Here is a 26,175-nt window from a genome sequence, read left to right as displayed (position 1 = left end):
TCCATATAGGCTCAGTAGTGGGGGGCGCTGGAACATCTCTCCTGCGACGACGGCGGGGCGGGCCAGCAGAACCTGAGGAAGAGGAGGAAGAAGAGATGGAGGAAGACGACGAGGAGTCGGAAAAACAAAGAAATGTGGGATCCTCACCCTCACTGTCAGTGTCGGAGGCAAGAATAGCGCAAGCCTCCTCCGCTGAATAATGAGTTTGGGATGAGCAGGACATTGTTTGTTATGTATGTGGTGCGTGTGTGTCAATTTTTTGAGAGTGTGTGTGTGTTAGTACTTTATTTAGAGTGTGTGGAAAAAGGAAATACTGTATGTGGTGCAAACAGCGAGCACGAGTGTGGATTGGTGAACTATGCCACCGATCAATACTCGGCGGCTGCTGGATGTGCGCACAAATGTGTGGGGAGTGGGAAGAGGGGAATTGGGTTGGATGAGGGGAGATCAGATTACTTACCAAAGTCCTCTCTGTTCTTTCAGGACCGGGAGCCCGTAGCAGGAGCCCGGCGATGGTGACCGGGAGCCCGGAGCAGGAGACCGGAGCAGGAGACCGGGGGCCCGGAGCAGGAGACCGGGGGCCCGGAGCAGGAGACCGGGAGCCCGGAGCAGGAGACCGGGAGCCCGGAGCAGGAAAACGGGAGCCCGGAGCAGGAGACCGGGAGCCCGGAGCAGGAGACCGGGAGCCCGGAGCAGGAGACCGGGAGACCGGAGCAGGAAGACGGGAGCCTGGAGCAGGAGATCGGGAGCCCGGAGCAGGAGATCGGGAGCCCGGAGCAGGAAGACGGGAGCCCGGAGCAGGAGACCGGGAGCCCGGAGCAGGAAGACGGGAGCCCGGAGCAGGAGACCAGGAGCACGGAGCAGGAGACTGGTACTGGAGCTGGAGATCAGAAGCAAAAGAATTAACAGGGACACTGGGGTGAGGCGGATTGGGATGGGAAGGGGGGTAAAAAGACAGGGGAGTGGGAAGAGGGGTAAAAAGACAGGAGAGTGGGAAGAGGGGGATTGGGGTGGATGAGGGGAGATCAGAGATGGACTTACCAAAGGGTCAGCAGGACTGGAACAGAAGACCCAGAGCAGGAGCCCGGGAGCCCGGAGCAGGAGACCAGGAACCCAGAGCAGGAGACCAGGAGCCCGGTGCAGGAGACCAGGAGCCCGGTGCAGGAGACCAGGAGCCCAGTGCAGGAGACCAGGAGCCCGGCGCTGTTGACCGGGAGCCCGAAGCTGGTGACCGGGAGCCCGGCGCAGGAGCCCGGGAGCAGTAGACCAGGAGCCCGGAGCAGTAGACCAGGAGCCCGGAGCAGGAGACCAGGAGCCCGGAGCAGGAGACCGGTACTGGAGCTGGAGATCAGAAGCAAAAGAATTAACAGGGACACTGGGGTGAGGCGGATTGGGGTGGGAAGGGGGGTAAAAAGACAGGGGAGTGGGAAGAGGGGTAAAAAGACAGGGGAGTGGGAAGAGGGGGATTGGGGTGGATGAGGGGAGATCAGAGATGGACTTACCAAAGGGTCAGCAGGACTGGAACAGAAGACCCAGAGCAGGAGACCAGGAGCCCGGTGCAGGAGACCAGGAGCCCGGTGCAGGAGACCAGGAGCCCGGTGCAGGAGACCAGGAGCCCGGTGCAGGAGACCGGTACTGGAGCTGGAGATCAGAAGCAAAAGAATTAACAGGGACACTGGGGTGGGAAGGGGGGTTAAAAGACAGGGGAGTGGGAAGAGGGGTAAAAAGACAGGGGAGTGGGAAGAGGGGGAAGAGGGGGATTGGGCTGGATGAGAGGAGATCAGAGATGGACTTACCAAAGGGTCAGCAGGACTGGAACAGAAGACCCAGAGCAGGAGACCAGGAACCCGGAGCAGGAGACCAGGAGCCCGGAGCAGGAGACCAGGAGCCCGGTGCAGGAGACCAGGAGCCCGGTGCAGGAGACCAGGAGCCCGGTGCAGGAGACCAGGAGCCCGGAGCAGGAGACCGGTACTGGAGCTGGAGATCAGAAGCAAAAGAATTAACAGGGACACTGGGGTGGGAAGGGGGGTTAAAAGACAGGGGAGTGGGAAGAGGGGTAAAAAGACAGGGGAGTGGGAAGAGGGGGATTGGGGTGAATGAGGGGAGATCAGAGATGGACTTACCAAAGGGTCAGCAGGACTGGAACAGAAGACCCAGAGCAGGAGACCAGGAACCCGGAGCAGGAGACCAGGAGCCCGGTGCAGGAGACCGGGAGTGGAGCTGGAGACTCGGACCAGAGCTGGAGACCGCTGCAGGACGCAGAAAAAAAAGGTAAGGAGGGTAAAAAGAGGGGGGAGGGGGGATTGGGGTGGATGAGGGGAGAACAGACTTACCAAAGTCTTCTCTGCAGGATCAGCAGCAGGCTCTGGAGCAGGAACCACAGCAGGTCGAGAGCAGAAGATCCAGGAGCTGGAGCAGAAGATCCAGGACGCTGGAACAGAAGATCCAGGAGCAGCGGCAGCAGCAGCGACTGGAACAGTGAGAAGATGGTCTTGTGGTGTCACAGAATATTCTGTGGCACTACAAGGCCCAGCACAGACACATCAGATGTGATCGCTCTGTAGAAATTCTCACTAAATGTGAGGGTCTGCAGGGCGGTCACAGGGTGATGATGGGGTGGTGACAGGTGGAGGTAATCTGATTGGAGCAATCATTGATGACATCGATCGCTCCAATCAGAGTACCTGAATACAGGTGACCAGGCGGTCACAGGGAGGTGTCACCCCTCTGTGACCCCCTGTGGTGCATGTTGTGCCCCAGCCATCTGATTGGTGACACTGATTGCACCAATCAGACATGGCTGGAGCAGAGCAAGCACCACAGGGGGTCACAGAGGGGTGACACCTCCCTGTGACCGCCTGGTCACCTGTATTCAGGTACTCTGATTGGAGCGATCGATGTCATCATCGATCGCTCCAATCACAGCAGTCAGGGGGCTTGAATCACATTACAGGGGGTCATGGGGCGGTGACAGGCAGGTGCTCATAGGAGCACCGATCCTAGGCTGCAGATCACTGTTTCCGGCAATCACATTGCCGGAAACAGTGAGAAATGCTGTGATTGGCTGTTCAGATTTGAACAGCCAATCACAGCGATCGCTGGTGCGGGGGGGCGGCGACAGCCCCCGGGATGATGACGCCATCTACTAGGAGGTAAGATGGCACTGTAACTTTAATGCTGTCACCGCGACTTAAGTCGCGGTGCTGCATTAAAGATATGACGTACTAATACGGGTCTGGCTCTTAAGTCCCAGGGCACAGGCGCGTATTAGTACGTCAGATGTTATTAAGGGGTTAAGGACCAACAAAGCAAACATATACATAAGAAACAGGAGAGACACACTTCGAATCAGAATCCAATTAGTGGTGAAAAAATAACACTATTTTATTATTTATTATTGCAGAAAAAGAATGTGAATCACAGATACAGGGATAAATTAAAAACTAGGCAGTAGAGGGGTACCAACAAGGAGCATGTAATATAATGACATGATTTATCAAGTATCAATTAATTATCAAGCTGCCAGGAAAGTAGATTATATTAGTCAAATAAATACAGTATTTAGTAAAGTGCAAGTGCCTGAAAAATGTATGAAAGTCAGAAATATCAGCTATAAATAAACTAATAGTATCACCTAAACATGTACATGCAAGTGCCAATAAAGGTGGCTAATGTTGAGAGCTAGCAGACTCTTATAAACACCATTAGTGTCCTAACACCCCTAGGTTATTGGATAAATAAGTTTGGTAATGCACATTAGAGCCTGGAAAACATATCTAACTAGATAAAAGAAATAAAAAGCGGCAGCCCATAAATCAATATGTGGATCAAACAAAATACTCACGACAACAATGGATGTAAGCACACTCCTCAATGGCACTCACCCCAATGCGCGTTTAGGCACAGCTACCTTTGTCAAGGGGTGGCGTCAGTGAAAGTAGGCAGGGTTTAAAAAAGCCCCTAGGACCCATAAGAATAGCAGTGTGTTGTCTCTCTACCTATGAGTGTGGGAGGGGCGTGGGGTGACACGTCATGTGATCCATGATGACGCATGCACATGAGCAGAGAAGCCATGCGTACCACCCATCCCAGAGGTATGTACACAGTGTGCAGAATTATTAGGCAAATGAGTATTTTGATCACATGATACTTTTTATACATGTTGTCCTACTCCAAGCTGCATAGTCTTGATAGCCAACTACCAATTAAGTAAATCTGGTGATGTGCATCTCTGTAATGAGGAAGGGTGTTGACTAATGACATCAACACCCAATATAAGGTGTGCCTAATTATTAGGCAACTTCCTTTCCTTTGGCAAAATGGGTCAGAAGAGAGATTTGACGGGCTTTGAAAAGTCCAAAATTGTGAGATGTCTTGCAGAGGGATGCAGCAGTCTTGAAATTTCCAAACTTTTGAAGCGTGATCATTGAACAATCAAGCTTTTCATGGCAAATAGCCAACAGGGTCGCAAGAAGCGTGTTGGCCAAAAAAGGCGGAAAATAACTGCCCATGAATTGAGGAAAATCAAGCGTGAAGCTGCCAAGATGCCATTCGCCACCAGTTTTGCCATATTTTAGAGCTGCAACAATAATAGAGTATCAAAAAGCACAAGGTGTGCGATACTCAGGGACATGGCCAAGGTAAGGAAGGCTGAAAAACGACCACCTTTGAACAAGAAACATAAGATAAAACGTCAAGAATGGGCCAAGAAATATCTTAAGACTGATTTTTCAAAGGTTTTATGGACTGATGAAATGAGAGTGACTCTTGATGGGCCAGATGGATGGGCCAGAGGCTGGATCAGTAAAAGGCAGAGAGCTCCACTCAGACTCAGACACCAGCAAGGTGGAGGTGGGGTACTGGTATGGGCTGGTATCATCAAAGATGAACTTGTGGGACCTACTGCCAGTTTCTGGAAGACAACTTCTTCAAGCAGTGGTACAGGAAGAAGTCGGTATCGTTCAAGAAAAACATGATTTTCATGCAGGACAATGCACCATCACATGCATCAAACTACTCCACAGCGTGGCTGGCCAGTAAAGGTCTAAAAGAAGAAAAAATAATGACATGGCCCCCTTCACCTGATCTGAACCCCATAGAGAACCTGTGGTCCATCATAAAATGTGAGATCTACAGCGAGGGAAAACAGTACACCTCTCGGAACTATGTCTGGGAGGCTGTGGTGGCTGCTGCGTGCAATGTTGATCGAAAACAGATCAAGCAACTGACAGAATCTATGGATGGAAGGCTGTCGAGTGCCATCATAAAGAAAGGTGGCTATATTGATCACTAATTTTTATGTTTTTTTTTTTTGCATGTCAGAAATGTTTATTTCTAACTTTTGTGCACTATTGGTTTACCTGGTGAAAATAAACAAGTGAGAAGGGATTATATTTGTTTTTTATTAAGTTGCCTAATAATTCTGCACAGTAATATTTACCTGCACAAACAGATATCCTCCTAAGATAGCCAAATCTAAAAAAAATCCACTCCAACTTCCAAAAATATTAAGCTTGGATATTTTTGAGTCTTTAGGGTTGATTGAGAACATAGTTGTTGATCAACAATAAAAATAATCCTCTAAAATACAACTTGCCTAATAATTCTGCACACAGTGTACAGTGTAATGTGAACAGGGGACAGAATGAGCAAAGTAATAAGGGAACATTATATAAAGAGTATAACTATGTGCTTCTATGTGGATGAAAACAAGAAATATCGAAAAGAGCAGAAATATGGTAACTGTAATACCAAATTCAAATATGCGGCAAATGGAAATAATACAAAGTTATTTATAAGATAAAATAATATGAATAAATATGAAAAATGCCCACATCTAAATATGAACATGAAAATACAGTGTAAAGATGAAAAGATGTAAAAATTATAAGAAAACAAGTGAAAATGTAATATTGTAAATAAATATAAATAAAAAGCAGTGATAATTAGTGATGAGCGGTGTTCGACTAGAACTGTTCGCTAATCTCAAATTCGAGCTGCTTTGGGCGGTGTTCGAGTCGTTCGACGAACGCGAACGCTTTGCAAAAAATTCGGCTGTTCGAGGTTATGTTCAATAACTGTTCGTGCACCAAAAGCGTAACTGGATTTTTCACATAATATAGGGATTGTCTGCCACTCACTGTAATGCCACAGCCATGGTGGTTGTGGCATTACAGTGGTTGCCCAAATCGATGGGAACAGTGCTCACAGTGAAACATGAAAAGCTGGCAATTTAGCAGCGGCATACACCGGTACCCGACAATTTAGAACAGAAAAAATAGAGCATCACACATAGATTAGATAGATAGAAACATGTCAGTCAAATATATAAGAAGTACAGTGACAGTGTTGGTTACTGTACTTGTCATTTAGTGTTAAAGGATTTATTAAAAAAAATAATAGTGTTTTCATGCACCTGTCTCTTTAAAAAAGCCCGCAGGCAATTCAGCATCAGTACCCGACAATTTAGAACAGAAAGAATAGAGCATCACACAGAGATTAGATAGATAGAAACATGTCAGTCACATATATAATAAGTACAGCGATAGTGTTGATTACTGTACTTGTCATTTAGTGTTAAAAATAAAGGATTTATTAAAAAAAAATTGGCGTGGGGTTCCCCGTAATTTTAGTCTCTAGCGGAGGTTAAACAGACGGCTGGGGCCGATATTTGAAGCCTGGAAAGGGGGTAATACCCACGGAGCTTCCCAGGCTACTAATATCAGCCCCCAGCTGAATACCTAGCCTTTACTAGCTATTAAAATGGGGGACCCAAAAAAAAAATGACGTGGGGTCCCCCCTATTTTAATAGCTAGCAAAGGCTAGGCAGACAGCTGGGGGCTGATATTAATAGCCCAGGAAGGGTGCCATAAATATTGGCCCCCTCCCAGGCTAGAAACACCAGCCGTCAGCCACCCCAGAATTGGCGCATCCATAGGATGCGCGAATTCTGGCACTTAGCCTCGCTCTTCCCACTGCCCTGTAGTGGTGGCAGTGGGGTAATAGGGTTGGGGTTGATGTCAGCTTATAATGCCAGCTGACATCAAGCCCAGGTTAGTAATGGAGAGGCGTCTATAAGACACCCCCATTAATAACCCCATAGTGAAAGTTAAAAAAGAACACAAACACCCAGAATAAAGTCCTTTAATTGAAATAAAGACACAATTCTTTAATGTTCGAAATTAAACTCTACTTACCATCACACCCATTCCAGCAGAAGTCAATGTCTTCTGCAATAAAAATAAAATAATAAACCAACCTCATCCCTACCTTTCCATGGTTCCCAGGACAGCTTCAGCTCTGCTACATCGAGATGACAGGCTGGACTGCAGCAGACTGCTGCCATCCAGCTTGCCATGCCGCAGACACTGATAAGCTCCTCAGTGAAGCTCCTCAATGTCTGGCTGTGACGGCATCCAGATGAGCCGAGTTCATGTCCAATGAACTCAGCTCACCTCATGCATGTCACTGACAGCGTGGGAGAATTCTCCAGCGCATGCGGTGAGCGCAGGAGAATTCTCCCACGCTGGGATGGCATTGAGCTGACAAGCTGGATGGCAGCTGAGCGCTGCCATTCAGCATGCCATCCTTCATAGACACTGCAGAGTGCATGCATGCTTGCGCTCTGCAGTGTCTTTGAAGGATGACAAGCTGGATGGCAGCGCTCAGCTGTGATCCAGCCTGTCATCAGAATGCCATCCCAGCGTGGGAGAATTCTCCTGCTCAAGCACAGAGTGCAGGAGAATTCTCCCACATTGGGATGGCATTGAGATGACAGGCTGGATCGCAGCTGAGCGCTGCCATCCAGCATGCCACCCTTCATAGACACTGCAGAGTGCATGCATGCTTTGGCTCTGCAGTCTCTCTGAAGGATGACAAGCTGGATGGCAGCGCTCAGCTGCGATCCAGCCTGTCATTTCAATGCCATCCCAGCGTGGGAGAATTCTCCTGCGCTCAGCGCTAAGCGGAGGAGAATTCTCACACGCTGTCAGTGACGTGCATGAGGTGAGCTGAGTTCATTGGACATGAACTCGGCTCATCTGGATGCCATCATACCGAGACACTGAGGAGCGCAAGCATACCTGCGCTTCTCAGTGTCTGCGGCATGGCAAGCTGGATGGCAGCGTTCTGCTGCGGTCCAGCCTGTCATCTCGATGTAGCAGAGCTGAAGCTGTCCTGGGAACAAAGGAAAGGTAAGGATGAGGTTGGTTTATTATTTTACTTTTATTGCAGAAGACTTTGGCTTCAGCTGGAATGTGCGTGACGGAAAGTAGAGTTTAATTTAGAATATTAAAGGAATGTGTATTTATTTCAATTAAAGGACTTTATTCTGGGTGTTGTGTTTTTTTTTAAATATTTTACTAAAAATTCTTGGCGGTCATGTCTAAGATTGGCATGACCCCATGAATTTCGGGCTTAAGGCCAGCTGATAATACCAAGCTGGCCCTAACCCCTTTATTACCCAGTGAGCAACCGCACCAGGGCCCTGGATGAGTTGGGTACAGCGCCAAAAGATGGCGCTACTATGAACGCGCCATTTTCTGGGGTGGCTGCTGACTGCAATTTGCAGCGGGGGACCGCCCAGAAAGCATGGGCCTCCCTGCGCTGCGGATTCCAGCCCCCAGCTGCCTAGTTGTACCTGGCTGGACACAAAAATAGGGCGAAGCCCCACGTACTTTTTTTTTTTAATTATTTCATGAAATTCATGAATTAATAATAAAAAAAGGGCTTCCCTATATTGTTGTGTCAGGCCAGGTATAAATAGGCAGCTGATGGTTGGGGGAAGCCCATTCCTGCCTGCTGTACCTGGCTGGACACAAAAATATGGCGAAGGCCACATTAAATTTTTGGTGAAAAATTCATTAAAAAATAAAAAAAAAAACACATTTAGGGACTGCATCTTTATTAACTCCTCTACTTGAGGGGTTAATAAAGATGCAGTCCCTAAATTATTATATTTTTTTATTATTTTTTAATTAATTTCTCCCAAAAATTTTGACGTGGGCTTCGCCATATTTTTGTATGCCAGCCAGGTACAGCAGGCAGGAGCGCTTCTGGCACGGCGCTGTTAAATGCCGCTGTAAGATATTGACAGCGGCATTTAACTAGTTAACAGCCTTTGGTGGATTGCGATTCCACCCGCGGCTGTTGCGGGCACATGTCAGCTGTAAGAATCAGCTGACATGTTCCCGGTTCAGTGCAGGCTCCCCGCCGGAGCCCCCACTGAACCGACCTTTCTGACGTGGTGCGTATTATTACTGACCCAGTCGGAAAGGGGTTAATATTTTTCTGGAGGTGGCATTGGGGAAACTGCAGTCCAATCTGCAGGCTTCATGCTATAGAGCAGGCGGAGCTGGGCAGACTGATTTAACTGGTATTTTCATCATTCAATCCTCTGCTCTGTCTGGGACTTTCAGTCCAGTGGGTGGTCCTATCAGTGACTGATAGCTTCCTTTGTATTAGAGTGGATGCAGATAACTGCCAGTCACTGATAGGACGGCCCATTGGACAAAAAGTCCCAGATAGAGCAGAGGTTTAAATGCTATGAATTCAGATTATACTGAATCTTTTCTCACAAAACTATATATGGCTCTTTCTCTTCCAGGCTCCTCTGTCGACGGGGTGTGGCTGCCAACGTCATGCTGCTTGACAGCCCGCTTCTTACACTTGGACATTGGGGAATCAGCTATAAATCAGCATGACATTGGCAGTCACGCCCCATCAACAGAGCAGAGCGGAAGAAAAGCAGCTGGTGTCACATGGTGTCAATAGAAGATACAGAATTAAAGGCAGGAGCGGTCTGTGGTGGCTCTGAGCCAGTTGAGATTGGTAGTGGGCAGAACGGGTAGGTAATTAGCAACTACCTGCCTGTTAGTTCTTAGGCCCACAATAACAAAATATGTTAGTCACAGCTAACTCCTTTAAGCCATAATTCCAAAAATCCAGAAGGTTAGTAATGAATTCACAAAAGAGGTTTATATGTCATTGAGTAGCTATTCCTCATCATGAGTCATTAAAACTAATACAGATGGAAAAATAAGAACTTATTTCTTTTATTTTTGAAAAAATATTAACTTAATATGTGACAAATATTATAGATACTCTACAGGTAAATTAAAGGTTTCCCCTGCCTCAATTTTGCTAGTGTGGTGAATTTGTTATTTCCGCTACTCTGATTTTCTTTTGAAAAAACAATTATTGAAAAGCGAGCTTGTGCAAAAATGCTGCCCTTTTGCTTCAGTAGAGTTTATCTCAAGGGATGGGTCCAGTTACTGCACAAAAAATTCGCAATCATTTACTCCAGAAAAATGAATCAAATGATATCAAAAGGCTACTCCACTTTATAATTGACATAGATTTCATTTTGGGAACATGAACATTTCAGAAGATATGCCAAGTTTATTAAGAGCAGGTATTTTGTTTAAAGAGCAATTGTCATTTTCATTTATTTATTTTTAAATAAATCAATAATATTCATAAATATAAGAAATGTTGTAATATATATCTTATTAGAAAAAAATCTGCTTCTTTCTCCCCCTGGACTGATCATTCATTCTCAAAATTATCAATTCATGGGTAAAAACTGTCTTCAGTGAATACATATTTTCTCATTACTGAGATAGGAGATGACACTTGTCACTCATAAAGTTCTAAGGAATACTGAAACTGTCATTTCAGGAGAATTTGCACCAGGATGTCCGTGTTTGCCTTTAGCTGATCCCTCCCAAACATCAATAGAATTTTAAAAGCCCCAGCATTCATCTCTTAATTTAGTAAGGGGAGAATCTGTCTTCACTGATAACAGATTTTACCAATATTGAAAGTGAGGCATCAATCAAGGAGGAGAAAGAAGCACATTTTTCTGATAATATATTCCAAAGATTATTATTTTCATGTACATTATTGATTTATGAAATATAAATTAGAACAATGGAATGGTTACTCTTTAAAGAGAATCTGTCAGTTGGGTGAACCCTCCTAAGCAGTCTACATGGGCATGCAGGTCATAGGAAGCTAAATAAAATGATACCTTGATATATGTGATCCAATGTCTTATACCAGAGAAATCCACATTTTTCTAATATGTAAATGAGCTGTTAATATCTATGGGCCGGACACAGATATCCCTGAGAATCTGTCTCCAGAACTCATTTGAAATGAAAAAGGGCATTATCAGTGTGAGACATGTAATAATTGACAGAATGCTCTACTGATCGACATGCCTCACCATGCAACTGCCCTCTTTAGTTTAAAATGATCTCTGGAGGAAGATTCTAAGGGAGATCTGTGCCACAGCTCCGCAATAATGGAAAAAAGATTTTATATTTTCAAATCACTGATCACTTTTGTTTTATCAGCAGGAGATTATCATTAGAGAACTAGTAAACCTGCTGCCATGTAGGCCTCCATATTTATGAGCTCTGTATAATCCCACCCCCACCACTGATTTTCAGGTTTTTACCTGTGCATAGTGTACACAGAAACCTGCCAATTAGTGTTATGGGCTTAGTTGTGCAGAGCTCAGCATTCAAAGAACTGGTAAATTTGTAGCAGATAAAACAGTAATTTCATCAAAACTGTAGCAAACAGCCCAGCAAGTGATACATCAGTGGAATCAGGATCTCTACCAATACATTATGCTTCTCTTTGATGGGGGAAGCAAAAAGCTGCTGGCAGATTCCATTTAGTGTTTTTTTTTTTCATTTATAATAACTATAGTTCATATAGTACTAATTTTTAACATTTATATATACTCACTTTTTAATGTTTAATTTTTTTTTCGGTTTATGCTAATTTTGCTCATGTCAATTTGCCCTTTGGTATGCAATTTTGACTGTGGATACACCCTATTTAAGTTTACTCCTTTGTCATGCTTGGTCTTGTCATGAATCATGATTAAGAACCCCTAGGTGGTTTGAAACGCATAAACCTGCATTTCTTACTAATAGTGTTGAGCCACCCCCGTAGTGTTCGAGTTCGGTTCGGTTTGTTGAACACCTGTATGTTCGCCGAAATGTTCGCCGAACACCTTCGAACACCGATAAAACCAATGGCAGGCAAACAAAAACACATAGAAACACATAGAAAACACTTGAAAGGTGTCCAAAAGCTGACAAACTGCTCAGAAGACACAACTAACACATGGAAAAGTGACAAGTACATATAGTCATGCGAAAAGAAAAGAGGGGAAGGAGTAAAAGGAGGGGGAGACACAGATATAGGCATGTCATGCCCTTCAAAAATCAAGAAAGGCTGGAGTAAAAATCTAAAATCAGCCTACCAACACCCAGACATCGTGACAAGAAAATAAAAAAAGGAAATATCTTTAGGTAGAATGGCGGTTCCATTCAGAACACTTTGCTTACAAGACGTAGTGCTATCCCCATTTTGAGTTGTGCCAAAAACGGAACCCAATACATTCGGACTAATCCATCATTTGTCATATCCAAGGGGCAGGTCTGTAAACGACAACATCGACGCGAAACCAAGTACAGTAGTATATACTGTACATCCTTTGACAAGGCAATCAGGCGGATCAAAAAGTTGGGAAGGGTCACCCTAATGGCCAAAACAGACATTGATGCGACGTTCCCGTTACTTACTACCTGTGCCTCCGAATAGTGTCCACCTATTGGGCTGCTTCTGGGAAGGAGCATACTATATAGATAGCTGTTTGCCCATGGGGTGCTCCAGATCCTGCTCACTATTTGAGGCGTTTAGTTGCTTCCTCTTATGGGTTGTAATGGACGTTTCTAAGGGGGCACATATTATCCATTACCTCGACAACTTCTTATGCCTGGGCCCAAAAGATTCGCCACAGTGTGAATACACGCGGTAGTCCACCTGTGAGAAGGAGAGAGCTGGAGGGAGAGCGGAAACCACAGAGCCGAGGGGTTAGATGGAGAACGGAAGAAGGAAAGAGGGCGAGGGAGGTAAGGGAGTACAGAGGAAGGCCGACCTGAGCTCCCCCACGTTCCTGCTGGGCAGGGAACAGGTATGGGAAGAAAAGCAGCTTGAGCATCCCTTTGAGGTTATGGGCGCGAGCGGGCAGAGGGAATAAGCTGGAGTGCGAAGCCGACACGGCCAGTCCGTTCCTGCCCGTGCGACCTCCGTGTCATCAGGTGTGTGCCAGAGCCGCGGTGGACCCTGACGGCCAGCCCCCCTTTCCCAATACTGGTGCCTGTCCGCTGGTGGGTCGATCCCCCCCGCGGTGGGGGTGAGTAACATCTGCAGAAGAAAGACCATCTTCCAGCCAAACTAAGATGTCTACTTCTTTTCGTGGACAATGTGATACGATCCCTTTCTTACGGACACGCCCATCGCTACAAATTCCAGATGAGGCAAAAAAACAGCAGGTGCTTCAATGGATGTCAAGTGCTCCTTCAAGTGGGCTCTCCTCCACCTCAACTACAACACCACAAATACTCCAGTCCTCAGAGGTGTCACCCCAATCGCACTTGCTTCCTCACATCTCCGAAGTCTCCAGCTGCCCGTCTGACTATGGGGTAACACAGATGGTTGAGTCTGCACAGCTGTTTACTCATGCTATAGCCTGGGAAATGGAGGTCTGCTCCAGAGCTTCTGTTAATCCAGGCGAGGAAATGATCTGCACTGATGCCCAGAATCTTTATGAGTCGGATCCAGGACCAGATGAAGAAGGTTCTGAGCATAATGTAGACCCTCGTTCCCAAACTGTAACTCCTGTTGGTGGAAACAATGATGAAGACGATGATGAGACTGAAATACCTGATTGGAGCGACAACTTGACTTTTCGGTTAGGGCAGGAAGAGGTTGGCTCTGAGGACGACGGGTGTGAGAACACACAGGGTGATGATGACGAGGTTGGAGATCCCACTTACTGTCAACCCACAGTCAGCCAGTCGATGAGGTCAGCAGAGGAGGTGGAGGAGGATGTGACTAGCCCAGGGGATGGGGATGACTCGGTACCCGGGCCTTTGCCTGGCCTTTGGGATGTCGCGGTGGTCGGCTTTCTGGCCTGTACCCTGGGGTGGATAATTGTTAATTTTATAAGAGTTCGTGACGCCACCTGTGATATCTGGTGAGAAGCACCAGCGCTGCAGCAGTCCACTGAGGCCGGTGATAAGGCAGCTCGATGGTATAGCTCCCCACAGGTGGAGCTAGGCCTCAGAAAAGCGTATGCAGGGGGATCGCAGGACAGGCGAGACCCAGCTGGGTCAGAGCAAGAACGGGAACGGACACCGTAGTCACTTCAGTACCTTTTACTGGTGGAAATTCTGGCACATCCCGGAGCACTGTAGGGTGAAGGGTGCATATCAGGATCCTCCCCAATGAGCGGGTGTAGGGCCTCCTGTTTCTTGCCTCTGCGTAGTAAGTTTCTGACCTGCCTGGAGCTAGGCCTAACTTTGTCTCTGTCCTGCGCTGGCTGACCTTGTGGTAGGGCCTTGTCTTGGAGTTCACGCTCCCAGTATGCGGGGCCTAAGCGTCTCCTGGCTCTGTTATGTATCAGCACCTTAGCGATCCTGGGACTTGTAGTTCTCCAGGGATTCCGGTTATGCCTTACTGGGTCATAGAGATCCCGGTAAGCTCGGATCCGGTGACCGGTAAATGCTTCGGGGTGAGCTGGTTAAGTTCCTCTGCCCCCTATGTACTAATTCTCCACTCGCCTTCGGCCTACTCGGGCCCTCACTAGGTTATACACACTAACGGCAGCTTGCCATGCTTCACCGATCTTATGGCGCCGGCACACCTTAAGCTCTAACTGGGCTCCCTGAATCTAGCTAACAGGAGCCTCATGCTCCACTGCTGAACTATTAACTGAGTTCTCTAGTCTAGACTGAGCTCCACTGCAGACTGACCTCTCTTAGGCTTCTCTACTGCAGGAACTCTTCAGAGGAACTGAACTGCCTAGCTCCACCTTCCCTATTTATATCCCTAACAGGCTCCCTCTGCTGGTCTGAGGTGGAAGGTGTAGATGTGTGAATGTTTATGGGGGCCTCTTGTGGAGGATTCCATCAATGCACTCTTCTAGGATCTGTGACAAAAAGCGCAGCTGGGTGTCACAGATGCTATTGACGACGAGGTTAGGTTGCGCCTTCCTGGACAGAGACGGAGTACTGGAAGCACATCAACAACTGCATCCTCAACCACAACTCTGCCTCTGACCACAAGTCGTGGTGGCTCTTCAGGTCGCATGGGCTCTAAGCCTTGCATAGCCTCGGCATTTTTTCAGATCGATAAGGATGACCCAACTCGTGTTGCAGTGGGAAGATCACTGTGCTACAATGCGGCCTAGCGGGCCGGGCCAACCACGGTCTGCCCCATCTTGTGCATCCGCGGCCTCTTCATCTTCTGTGACTAGGGGACAGCAGTCACACATGTTTTTGGACGCAGACCTGCCACTTCTTTACCCGCAACAGCCAATGTGATTGGCAGGTCATCATTTCATTTGGAAGTGGAAACACCAGCTGGTGTTGAGCGCTCTCTGACATCGAGAGCACCACCTTTGGATTAAGGCAACCTAACTTTTTGGCCTGCATCTTCCTCACAGAACGGCAAGCTTGCCGTGGACACCCTACTCAACCCCGTCTAAGCACAACAGCCAGCCCTCGGTCCCTCAGATGTGGACAAGTAAAAGACCATTTCCTCCTAGCCATGACAAAGCTAAGAGGTTGAATTTCACCATCTGCAAGCTGTTGGCAACAGAAATGCTGCCTTTTCACCTGGTGGACACAGAGGATTTTCGAGACCTTATGTACGTCGCAGTGCCCCAGTACCAGATGCCCAGTCGGCACTACTTCTCAAAGAAAGGTGTGCCTGCGCTCCACCAGCATGTCGCACACAACGTCACCGCTTCTTTGAGAAACTTTGTGTGTGACAGGGTGTATTTCACCACAGACACTTGGGCGAGTAGGCATGGACAGGGGCGTTACATGTCGCTGACTGGGCACTGGCTAACTATGGTGACAGCAGGACAAGGGGCTGCTGTCCAAGTCTTGCCGTCCCCACGAGTTGTGCGTCAATCCTCTTTATCTAGAAGTTCCTCCACTGCTTCTGCCTCCTCAACCACCTCTCGGTCCTCCACCTGCACCCAAAGCCTGTCTGGTAATGCCACCCACTTTCTAACTGCGCAGAAGGAATCCTGCACACCTCCTCACTATGCTGGCAGCAGGGCTCAACGGCATCAGGCGGCGTTTACTTTGAAATGTCTGGGAAATGTGAGTCACACAGCTGAGGAGTTGTGGTCAGCTCTGGAGAACCAGTTTCATGAATGGTTGTCTCCACTGGACCTGCAACCAGGGAAGGCTGTGTGCAACAATGCTGCAAACCTGGGTGCGGCCCTTCGCCGGGGCAATGTCACACACGTTCCTTCTATGGCTCACGTGTTAAACCTGGTTGTCCAGCAATTTTTAGCCCACTATCCCGGACTAGATGGCATTCTGCAGAGGGCACGGTTGCTGTGTGCTCACTTCTGGCGTTCGCATCCCACAGCTCAATGACTTACATCTCTACAGAAGTCGTTGGGCCTGCCACTTCACCGGCTAAAATGCGGTGTGCCTACCCGGTGGAATTCAACTCTGCACATGTTGCAGCGACCGTGGCACAACCGACAAGCCCTGTGCAATACGTTCTGACGTATAGCCTGGGCCAACGAGATCCAGAGGTGGGGCAAATCACGCTGCAGGAGTGATCTCAGATCAGCGACCTATGAAGTTGACGCGCCCCCTGGGCAGTGGGGTACCAGGAGCCGGGCCGGTAGACACTGGGGGTTGTAGTCACTGTGGCGGTGACCGGGTCCGTGACCCAGGGCGGTCAATCCAAGGGTAATTTGTATATATGGGTTTTATAATGTCCGACTACGCCACCTGTGGAGTGCGGGCAAAGGGGCCGCCGCTGCAGATCAGTCCTCTGAAGCTGGTGGTTTTGCAGCAATGGTATTATTACTCCCCACAGGAAGAGTGTAGCTTCAAGGCAGTGTGGGATGATGGTGGTTGTAGTGCAGGGAGTCAGTAATGAACACAGAGTCCGTGTGATGCACTCCCAAGATCTTTACTCACAGTTGTTGCAGTCCAGATTACAGGTACCAGAGCAATCTCCCCCGTCATGCTGTGCATACTCAGTGAGGGGCTCAGTCCACCCCCAGATAGCTCTGGAGTACTTAGCAGGACCCCCTTCTGTGTGTCCTTTCTCTGGCCTTCTCCCTGCACCTCACACCCAGTGACACTTCTATCCGGTATCCTCGGGTCTTGGCTGGCGATGTGTGTTCCGTCCCCTGAGTCCTATGTGGCTACCTTCTTAGTGAGACTGGTGTGGACTTTGGCTTGCAGTACATGAAATGCTGTAGCCTCCGGTTTCTAGTTGAGCCTTGCTGTTTTTCCGCTAGATGAGGGACCGGTTCCCCTTATCTTGCCTGACCCCTCTACCTCCTGGTAGCAGCGGAAGTACGGGTGGCCTTCTGCACGGCCCGTACCCCTAGGGTCCCTTCGGTTCCTGGAGCCTTCCTGCTCCCACTCCTCTCTTCTCTCCTTCAGTCCTGGGCCTCCCAGGCTAGGCCCGCCTCCGGAGCAGAGCTCATGCAGAGCCTCTGCTCCTGTCACTTCTCCTCCTCTGACTGGCTTGCTCTTTCTAAGATGGCTTCCTATTTATACTCTCCCTGTCATGTGCTCCCCTAAGCTTCTTTCTCCACCCACACCCACTGCATAGGACCCTCCTGCCATCTAGGGACCTGGGACTGTGCTCTCCATTAGGAGCAATCTCGCCCTACCCCCACTGCGGGTATGTGTTGGATGCAGGTGTTAGGGTCCCGAGCCATACTCCTTCCTTACCTGAGGGTGAGATACCACACCTCTGGGTGAGATGCAGTACCTCTGTGACGACTGAACCCTCAGGGGTGCCACACACCCTTCTGCACAGTTTTGAAATGGCGACGAAGATGTTTAGTGCTGAAGCCGATGCCATTATCAGCATGACTATTCCGGTGATTTACATGCTGGAGCACACGTTGAACAGAATTCAGAGTCAGGTGGTGGGACAAGAGGAGGTGGAGGAAGTAGAGGAGGAGTTGTATGCAGAAGGTAAAACATCTCCAAGGTCCAGACGGTCGGCAGCACCAAGGCGGCAGGCATATGAGGGTGGGGGAGTGGGATTAACCAGGACACATGGTAGCAGCCAAACTGTTGAGGAAGGTGTAGGAGCCGAGGAAGAAGTGGAGGACGAACTGGCGATGGGCATGTAAGACTCATCAGATGAGGGAGACCTTGATCACATTTCTGTTGTGTGAGGTTGGGGGGAGAGGGCAGAGGAAGGAAGCATGATTCTTACCTCGCTACCAACACAACAAGGACTGGGTCCTCCTGGATGCGCAAGACACATGAGTGCCTTCTTGCTGCACTACCGTCAACATGACCCTTGGATTGTCAGAATTCGAAGTAATCCCGACTACTGGGTTGCCACACTGTTAGATCCCCCAAACCCCGGTACAAAAGTAAATTTGCCGAAATAATTCCTGCCATAGAAAGGGATTCACGCAAGCAGGAGTATCAGGAGAGGCTGTTGCAGAATCTTACATGTGCTTTTCCAGAAAACACCAGTGGTGCACGTAGTGAATCTCACAGTTTTAACTTGCAAACCATGGGACTGTTGAGTCTTCATCACTCAAACCGTAACAGTAACACAGTATCTGCTGGTAACAGCAATTTTGTGGAATCGTTTCACCAATTTTTAAGACCATCCTTTGCAAGGCCACAGGAGACAAGAAGTCTGACACATAGTCAACGCCTAGAGACGATGGTACAGGAGTATATACAAGTAAACATTGAAGCCATGACTGTGTCACTGGACCCTTGCTCATTTTGGGATTTCAATCTGGAAAAATGTCCTGAGCTCGCCACTCACGCCTTGGAGATCTTGTCATGCCCTGCAGCCAGCGTTCTCTCTGAATGTGTGTTCAGCGCTGCTGGTGGTGTGCTGACAGATAAGCGCACGCGGCTGTCCACTGAGAATGTAGACAGACTCACGTTCATAAAGATGAACAAATCATGGATCCGCAAGGACATTTCTACCCCTGTGTCATCCTGGGGAGACTAAAAACTTGTCGATTTGGTAAAGTAACCTCACCAACCATTTTAAGCAACTCTGGGGCAATTGATGCCACTTAAGTGCTGTCTGTGCCACAATTTTTGGAAAAAATGGAGTCCCCATGCTGTGCTTTACGTGACGTTGGCATCGTCAATTCCAGGTGGGTTGGGTGGCCCCCCCCTTTTAACTGTAAGAAACTACATACACTATGGCTTGGGGTTACACAGATGGTTGAGTCTGAAGAGCTGTTTACTCAGAGGTCTGCTCCAAAGCTTCAGTGTCTGCTAGTCAGCGTAGAATTTTTAACTGCATCTAGCTTAGGCAATACTTTGGGCGTAGTAGCCCAGCTGCGAAGCAAGCTGCACCGCCTGTGTATCTAATAAGAATTTTTAACTGCATCTAGCCTAGGCAGACTGTGGGGACCCCCAGCCAAACCCAGACGCTCAGCCCCCCTACCGCCCCCCTTTCCTTGACAATACAATAATGTAACTCTTACAACTGGATGGGTGAGGATCGGTCACAGCTTTATTAACTCTTTATACTCATTCCATTACAAAGGCATTTTATTTCTAAAATAATTCAGCTTGTTGCAGCATGCCCTGGGTCTCCACATCGGCAAGTTGGCCAACATGTGTAATTCTCCAACATGTCCTTTCTATTTCCAGGCCACGGAGGATCCTGCGTACTCTTATGCAGGACTCTGACAACCATCCATCACTCTTAACGCTTCTTCCACTCCGTCCTGGAGTCCTGACAGGAATATGTCCAGTCCAATATCCATTAAGTGAACACCGTCGGGCCGTATGAGGCCTGCTTTATCTCCTTCCAGTTGTCAGTGTTGTATCACTACACCGCCTCTGTCTCTTCTAAATTTTGCCATCCGAATATTTATTACCCGCCTTGTCCGTTCGATGGCCGTGATGTCTCGCGCACCTTGCCATACCTCTATCGGCACAATCTCTGACCATATTATAGTTAGTTTTGTGAAAAATTCTCTGAAGCGCTCAGTGTCTAGTTTCATTATTGCCATTTGTTATGCGCTCTTGTGATGACCTAGGTCGTTTCCCCCAGCCTGTATAACTAAGATGACCGGACCTCTTGCCTCTCTCCCTACCTTTATAACCTCCATTAGTACCTGTGGCCATAGCAGGCCTCTAATACCTCTCCATTTGAAATATGTGTTATGAAACTCTAATTTCCTCCCGCCTGAGCGGACTTTCGCCCTTTTTTCTGCCCAATATATACACGAGTGGCCTATAACCCACACTGTTGGCTTAGCGTCACCTGTAAAAGAAACAAACCACGTTAGGATAACAAGTCCGGTCTTATGTATCTCGCCAAACACGTGGATCGCCATCTCCCTATCCTCTGAACATCCGTTTCTGACAGTCCTGCTCTTGCTGCTTCCGTGGCTGTGCCTATGCGGAATGAGTGTGTCCCGTAATCTTTGGGGTGGCTCCCTGCAGATGTTATGCATTTACTAAATATAGCTTGGAACTGGTATCTTGATAATGGCGTTCCATCAATGTGTGATAGGAAGAAATTACTTTGTGATCTGATGGTTATATATGTTTTTACTATTGTTACCCGACTCAGTGTACCGTTTGTGGGTTGTAGAAGTACCCAAGTGCCCCTGCCCGCTGGAACCGTTTTCGATTGGCGTATGCGTAGATGTATTGCATTGTTGGCTATGACTATGTCCTGGTGTAATTAGCCTCCACTGTTGGTAATTTTGGATTGAGGGACTAATTCACTTATGCATAGCGCCCCGAAGAAGGCGATCGTAAATGCAGTAGACAGTAGTGTTGCTTCAAATTGTGAGTGTCATGTTAATGGTGTTAGGGATGTGATGTGAGAAATCAGTTTTAGTGACACGGGACGGGACGTCTACACTCCTGACTTGGCTGACCCCTTTTCCACCCTTTTATGGATTGTCTGATGATGAATTTCTTAGTCACATCTCCCCAATTCAGTAGTTTCAAGTGAAATGCTACTCCGGTCAGACACCGCTGCGCTGACGCCCCTGATATGCCCCTCATCATTAGCTGGTGGAGAAATTCTATGGTGACTTGTAATCTGGCTTGTTCACATTGGTCAACCCGTCTGCCTGCTACTAGTCGTGTCCACTCTTCCCATGCCTTACCGTATGCTTGACTCGTCGACGGGGCAACTGATGCTCTGATTAATGGCATCAACTATTCGCCACTAGATCCCATAGGGAGGGTGGGCAACTGTTGCCCGATAGATGGGCGTTGGGGAGGAGTTCTGTGAAAATCTGCCAATTGAATTATGATAAAGCGTTAGCAGCAGCTTTAGACCCCTCAGCATCGTGGCTAGCACGGACCCATACATTGTGTTTAAGGCACAGGAATGCTAGCCGGCATAGAAGGCCTAGCACTGGGAGAGACGATGATGCCATCTTATTAATGCTATGTGCTAGGCTGGTGTTTTTTGTTATGAAGCGTATATTTTTGTTAGCAAGGAGTACGCCCCATATTTCTATTGCTACCACTATTGGGAAGAAAAATTATTTTCCGGGCTAGATGCAGCTAAAAATTATTAGTAATTTGAAAGCTGGTGGATCTTAGTATAGATGTCCTAATAGAATGAGTACCACACACTGCTAATATGGCCAAAATTATTTTACAGGAAAGATGCAGCAAAAAATTATTATTAATTTCAAAGCTGGTGGAGCTTGGTATAGATGGCCTAATACAATGAGTACCACACACTGCTACAAGCCCAAATATTTTTTCAGAGCTAGATGCAGATAAAAATTATTTTGAATTTGCAACCTGGTGGAGGTTAGTATAGATGGACTAATAGAACAAGTCCCACACACTGCTACAAGCCCAAATATTTTTTCAGAGCTAGATGCAGATAAAAATTATTTTGAATTTGTTACCTGGTGGAGGTTAGTATAGATGGACTAATAGAATGATGCTATGCCCAAAAGGTTTTACTTCACTAGGTGCAGTAAAAAAATTGGTATTCTATACACAGGTGGTGTAGCTTGCAACACAGATAGGCTACTCCACAGACTAAAACACACTGCAAGAGGCCAAAAAGGATTTGCTTTGCTAGATTAAGCCAAATGCTAAATCTATTTAAGAGCACAGACCTGCCTGATGAAAGTCGTAGGAAATGATGTAACCTAGTCCTCAAAAGGCCTGCAATCACAACTATTCCCTACTCCCAAGCTATCTGTAGATTTGTGCGAAAATTGGCTTGAAATTAACACTCAACATATAGCGCACACAGCAACAGCGGTGCCATCTAACATGCAGCTGCAGCAGTGAGAAAATGGTGGCTACGTTTAAAATGGCTGGGTCTTATAGGGCAAGGACATGTGACATACACTGCCAATGACACATGCCCTTGCTTGTGTGAAAAAAAGCAGTTCGCTCCGTTTGTGCGCTGCTGATAGGCTGACAGATTGCACCTCCCCACTGTAAATGTGGGAAAGAGAAAACAAAATGGAGATCTTCATTATTTATGCAGAGATCCATCCCCTTCCCCTCCCCCCACCCCACTGTACACTCAAACTGCGTATTAACATTAATTTTCAGCATTACTGAGAAAAAAAACAGTTATGATTTTGGTGCACGAACAGTTATCGAACATAACCTCGAACAGCCGAATTTGTTTCAAATTGTTCGTGTTCGCCGAACGGCTCGAACACCGCCCAAAACAGCACGAATTTGAGATTGGCGAACAGTTCGAGTCGAACACCGCTCATCTCTACTTACTAAGTTCGATTTTATTTTGCTCTTTTCATGTATTTCAATAAGTGTAAAGTTTTAGCACTAATATTCCCACGTGGATTCTGAATAATTCTGCTATATCTTACTGCAAACTTTCACTGAACATCATTATTAACAAATTTTTTATTTTTTCCATTTTTCTATGCATATTGTCGGCTAACGTCACAATGGCTATGTATATTATAGTCGCAATATTTTGTATTTAAATAAAAGGGTTTGTACATACTGATTGTGCCCAGTTAAAAGCTGAAGTTGCAATATTGTTTTTATCAACGTGATTTTTTATCTACGTTTTGTGAGTGACTATAACTAATAAATCATTTGTTACTTTGATGTGCAAATTGGTGGACTTGCACTATGTCTTCTTTCATCTATTAGATCCTAGACGCTATCAGATCCAACACTTTCTGCACAGATAACAGCATGATTTTGCGATGATGCTTTTGGTACTGGCATAGTGTATTTCATTTTCACCGGGAAAATAAATCAAAAAGGATATTGATCCCCTAAAAATATAGTGTGGCATAAGCAAAAAAGGGATACTTAAAACGTAACATTTAATATCAACTTTAAAAATGTATCTATGTTCAAAAAATTCCATACAAATGTAAAGGGGTTATACATCAAACGCATCTTAAAACAAGTTTAAAAAAGTATTTTTTTAGTTGAAAATATTGATTTAGAGATTTGAAAGCCATTCAATAAGAACTAAGTTCCTAAGGGATTACATGTCAAAAACAAGTGAAAAACATGCCTAAAGTTTAAGTTTAGTTCTTTATGGTCTGTCTGCAGTTGCAGTGTTTTCTATGCAGCATGTGACGCGCCCCCTGGGACATATTCCTTTTTGAGGGGAATACCCGGCACCGGATCAGATGGGGGGTTGTAGTCTCCGAGCGGCTGTGACCCGGTCCCGTGCCCAGGGCGTCAAGCTAAGTGTTATGTGGCAGCTTTACAGATGTTACTAAAGTTCTTTTGTGTCGACTACGCCACCCGTTGTGATGCGGTCACTGTGGCCGCCGCTGCTGCAGGGTCCGCTGAGGCTGATGGTGGGTGCGCAGCTTGGTGAGATAACCCCCAACGGGAGGGGTATAGCCCCAGAGGGGACAGGCGCAGAGGATGGGGGTTGTGGTGGTGCGATGCAGCCGGCAATGAAGACAGACTCGGGTTGTGCAGTTAAGGGTGTTTACTTACTGCTGATGTTGTACTGGTCACTCCAGCTGCTAGTGACCACCCGAGCCGTGCTGCGTCCACCAGGTCCTGGATCCGGCCAACCCCCAAACAAGTCCAGAGCGTGGCCTTGAGCTCTCCCTCTGTCCTTTCTTCAGCCGTCCCCACCAGTGATTCACCTAGGTCCAGCTCCCTCGGGCCTTCTTTTGGGACACCCTTGGCCCTGGGTTCCCTGACCCTTCATGTGGTGTGCCTTCGGGGTGAATGTGGTGGGTGACCGTGACAGACACTGCCCACGGTCTCCGGTCTCTGGCTGGGGAATGTCTTTGCCCCCACCAGCTTGGGTTCCGGTACCCTCTTGCTGACTCCTCACCCGGTGCTCTAATTTGGGTTCTTGGGTCCCTTCAGTCTTTCCCCTCTGGGTCTTTCTCTGCTCCACTCTCTCTCTCTCCAGGGCTGCTGTTTCCTTCTCTCTCCTCTCCAACTGACTTGTTCTCAGCGTCTGACCCTGATCTAAGTTGGTGCCCTCCTTATATATCCCTCTATGTGTGAGCTCAGGTGACCAGCACCCAATGAGCTCCTATCACTACCCAGACTGCTCCCCCTATCTGCCCCTACACTACATGGGATGTACCACCCCCCTCCCACTCCAGCCAGGAACAGGCTCGGTTGTACCTGCACATTTCTAAGTGGGAGTACCGTCGGCCTGCTCCTCTGGAATGGGATGTATGTAGTGCATGCAGTCTATCTGAGCTCAGTTCCACACTCCTTCCTTACCCGGGAGTGGAATATCACACCTCTGGGTTGAGGTGCAATACCCCTGTAGCAGCCGAATCCTCAGGGTGCTACATTCCCCCCTGGTAAATCACAGCACGTCCTCGGGCTGTAAGACATAAAACACCAAAACATACAAAATTTTTATATGAACATATAAAACATATAAACATTATATATATATAAAACTTTTTATATAAACATTCTCGTAGACTTCTCTTGTCTCTGGTTCCTCCTCCGGACACTGTGCAACGTGTGTCCGGGAAAAAGTGCGACAGTCTCTTTGAAAAATCTGGTTTTCTTATAAAACCGGTAGGGGGCGCTTTAGGACGCGCAACTATATACAGGGGAAGTTGAAAGTTGGCCGCTCTCAGTCCTCGGCCAGGTAGAGGGTAGGGAATGGCTGCTCACAGTCCTCAGCCTGTAGGATGAAGGGGTTAACGGGTAAACAGTTCCCTGGTCCCAACGGGGACTTATTTTAGCAGCAACAGTTTCAGTTTCTATATACCCCGATTGGGTAACTATTTACAGCTCCTGCTCTGCCGCACTCAACGGCGTCTTCCTCCTGCTCTTTCTTGATATGATGTTTCTTCAGACCCGTCCGGGTCCTCTGGCTCCTCCTCTCCGTACCGCAACTCCTCCTCCGTCAAGCGGTGTACGTGGAGGGCGTAAGGTCCTTTGGCACACTTGTGCCGGGTGAAAGTGACCTCGTCTCCGACGTAGAGGTCACGGCCTTTGTGACCTTCCGGCAGGTGGGACTCGACGTCTCTGCGGGTCACAAAAACGTCACCGCGGTTGTTACGGTCCCGAATAAAGCCCCACCCATGCTGCGGGTTGAACTTTATCACTGTCCCGATGGTGCGGGGACAATGCGCTGCACGGGGGTTCCTCCTAGTCCGGCTCTTCTGCTCCGCGCTCTGGATTTGGGCCTGTTGTTCTCTGACCCGCCTCTCCTCCCGTTCTCTCTTAAACTCTGCCAGCTGTTGACGGCAACACTCTGTACGTTCAGCTGCGGCTGCCCGAGTTTCTCCGGTGAACCCCATCAAATCTTCTCCCGTGGGGTCCCACACGAATTGGGCTTCTGCTAGAGGAGGCGAGACCCGAGCCACGGGCTTCGGAGCCGGGATTAGGGGCTCACACAAGGGCCCTAGTCTTTGCTGCCGCTCCAGCTCAGGGTACCCTTCGGGCCAGATGAAGGGCCGCCCGTCCGGCCATGTGAGCTGGCCGAAGAGGTCCTCCCCCAGGTGTGGCACCCTAGGTATTGCGGGCGCGGGCGCGGTGGTGATGGCGCCCGGGTTGCCCAGGCCTTGCGGCCAGGCCTGGAGCACCTGGAAGGTGAAGGGCACCGTTAGGACGGCGGCGCCCTGGGCTACCTGGCCTTGCGGCCAGGCCGGAGGCTCCGCGGAGGTAGGGG

Source organism: Phyllobates terribilis, unplaced genomic scaffold (assembly GCF_046119375.1).
Source record: "Phyllobates terribilis strain yellow unplaced genomic scaffold, ASM4611937v1 Scaffold_2__4_contigs__length_985480577, whole genome shotgun sequence".
Taxonomy (NCBI): domain Eukaryota; kingdom Metazoa; phylum Chordata; class Amphibia; order Anura; family Dendrobatidae; genus Phyllobates; species Phyllobates terribilis.
Note: the sequence above shows the minus strand (reverse complement) of the source record.